Source organism: Phyllostomus discolor, chromosome 5, assembly GCF_004126475.2.
Source record: "Phyllostomus discolor isolate MPI-MPIP mPhyDis1 chromosome 5, mPhyDis1.pri.v3, whole genome shotgun sequence".
Taxonomy (NCBI): Eukaryota; Metazoa; Chordata; class Mammalia; order Chiroptera; family Phyllostomidae; genus Phyllostomus; species Phyllostomus discolor.
The window spans coordinates 16,882,568-16,885,543 of record NC_040907.2 but is presented as its reverse complement, the minus strand read 5'-3'; the positions used below and the strand labels follow the sequence as shown (position 1 = coordinate 16,885,543).

The 2,976-nt window shown below is 39.0% G+C and overlaps 1 non-coding gene across 1 annotated transcript; it reads right to left on the bottom strand.

The window, feature by feature from the left end:
* Positions 1-687: 687 nt before the first annotated feature.
* Positions 688-794, bottom strand: LOC114498210. Its single transcript, XR_003684657.1, has one exon. It is a non-coding gene; the product is annotated as a U6 spliceosomal RNA (small nuclear RNA).
* Positions 795-2,976: the final 2,182 nt, after the last annotated feature.

Sequence of the window (2,976 nt, the reverse complement as noted above, 5' to 3'; positions counted from 1 at the left end):
CAGTGACAATTAGTATTTGCAACATTTTCTTCCAGAAACCAGGAAAACCAAGGAGATAAAATCAGACTAAAAGTAGAAGTATATATAAAAAAGAAAAAGAAACAAACACGTTGGTCAGCATCTTTCATCTCTGTAACTTTCAGAAAATAGTCCATGTATAATAGGGGAACAAAGCACCTGGTGCTCACCTATTGGTGCAGTCCATAACCCCCCCAGGTCAGAGTGCCTCCAGAAGGAAGAAGCAGCAGTCCTCACTCCAGCCTAAGCTGTGTGCCTATGATGTCATGTAGCTTGCAGCAGGAATCCCTCTTCCACAGAGAGCAATTGAGGAGGAGCTCTGTTCCAAAACAGGGTGTTTCAAATTGCCTCACTCTGTAGACTTCGGGGAGGGCCAGGCATTAGGAGAATTTGCCTGCTGTACCCACATAGGAAAAGGAAAATAGCAGAGGTCCTAAAACAAAATTAAGTAACTCAGTTTGAAAATTTTTAAAATTTCTTAAATGTATTCATTTGAGAGAGAGAGACAGAGACATCCATTTGTTGTTCAACTTATTTATGCATTCATTGGTTGCTTCTTGTATGTCCCCTATCCCATCAAACCTGCAACCTTTGTGTATTGGGACAATGCTCTAACCAACTGAGCTACCCACCTAGGGCTGAAAAAAATTATTTTTTTTAGTTTTCTTTAAAAATATGGAATGCTTCACGAATTTACGTGTCATCCTTGCATAGGGGCCATGCTGATCTTCTCAATATTGTTCCAACTTTCGTATATGTGCTGCTGAAATGAGCACTGAAAAAATTCTTAACAAAAATAAAAATTATTTCAGATTTGCACCCAAGAATGAAGGAGACTAAAATTCGTTATTGAATATCCTGAACTTTTACTTTAATCCCTTAATATCAGAAATAATACCCCCCCAAAAAAGCACATACCTATGTATTAAAAAGTATATTTCATGTGGCCCTGACTGGTATGGTTCAGTTGGCAGAGAGTTGTCCCACAAATTGAAATTGAAAAGTTGCTGGTTCTTATTCCTGGTCAGGGCATGTGCCTGGGTTGTGGGTTTGGTCCCCAGACAGGGAGTGTACAAAAGGCCACTGATTGATGTTTCTCTGTCACGTGGATGTTTTTCTCCCTCTCTTTCTCCCTCTTTTCCCCTCTTTCTAAAAAATAAATAAATAAAACCTTTAAAAATACACATTTCATATGGATTTTACTAGAGCTCCAAACAACGCCTTTTTCAAATGGATGAAGAAAAATAATCTTAGAGAAGCATCTCCTACACAACCAAAATTTAAAACTTTAGGAAATGTAAAAGAAAATATGGAATGATGTAGACATGAAAAGGAAAGGAAAATGGGCTAAATCCTCCCGTCTCACACAAAGTTGATGACGATAATAATAGTTATCTCATGAGTGACTATTATGAGTGTGCCATGTTGTCTCTAGTACTTATAAAAATCCACTGAGTATTATTATGTCCATTCTATAAATGGAGAAACTAAAGCTCAGATAGATTAAGTAATCCAAGGCCATGACACTGGTAAATAATACAGCTAGGACTCAAACTCAGCTCTCTTACAAATTCCAAATCTTGAGCTTTTCAATAAAATGAATAATAAATCCCATAGTGTTAGTAATGTACTTTTTCAAGATACTAGTATTAAGTGTTATTAGAAGCCTTATATGTATATGTGTGTATGATGCCACTAGCATGTATGAAAACAATTAAAATATATAATTGTGATTTTAACTTCAGTACAGAGCTGACACAATACTGACCCCAAAGAAGAAATATAATTTCATTGGGTCTCTTAAAGCTTCTCTGGTCAAAGTGTGATTTCAGGACTAGAAGCTTCAGAATCACCTAGGTGCTTCTTTCTCTCTCTCTCCCTCTCTCTTTTTTTTTATTTATTATTGTCCAGTTACAGTTGTCCTCATTCCCCCCCCACAAAGAGCTTCTTAAAAATGCACAAGATAGGCATTTTTAGTAACAGCTTTATTGAGATATAATTACAATTCATTATTAAGGTGCACAATTCAGTGTTTTTTAGCTTACTCAGAGTTGTGTGACTATCACCACAATGAATTTCAGAACATTTCATCACCCCCAAAGAAAACCCATACCCTTTAGCAGTCACCCCCCCACCATTCTCCCCAGCCTCAAGCCCTAGGCAACCACTAATTTACTTTCTGTCTCTATAGATCATGCCTATCCTGGACATTTCATATGAATGGAACTATACAATATATGGTCTTTTGTGATTGGCTTCTTTCACTTATTGTTTCAAGATTCATCTATATTGTTCATCAATTCATCTTAATCCTTCTTTATAAGTGGCCATTATTCTTTCAACAGATGTGTGGGTGCCAGGCAATGGCACCCACTCCTCTCTGTGGAGCTCCTGAGTGCCACCACTCCCCTAGGAGAAGACTTTCTCCTCCCATTACTAACTACCCTTATTAGGACTTCTTTGACAGAGTTCCGTTTTTCCACCTTCTCACTGGAACTTAGCAGCTTAAGTATAACTGGCCCTTGGCCAAGTTTCTCTCCACAACACCTGCAGGCACTACCAGTGCTGCCACCTTATGCCCATTTCTTGAAGTAGTGGACACCGGGTCAGATGTTGTCTTCCTTCCTAAGAGCCCTGCTCTTTGCTGTTTCCACAGCAATCAAAATTGTGACTCATTACAGTGTGACCAAGAGAGATCAAGGGTGTGCTGTGTGGGAATGCATGCCTGGCACTTTCAAACAACAAAGAGGCAGAGAAAGAAGCAAGTGTAAATACACTTGGAGCGAAAAGGGCGGGGGTCGGGTGGGAGGGGGCGTGATTTTGTAATCTTTCTTCCTGAGTCTCTTGGCTGTTTCTTCAGCTCCCATCTCTCTTCCTCTCCTCAGTTCACTTTCATTTCCTTATGATATTCTTCACAGAATAGGGAACCTAAACTTCTCTCTCCCTGTTCATTTCTAC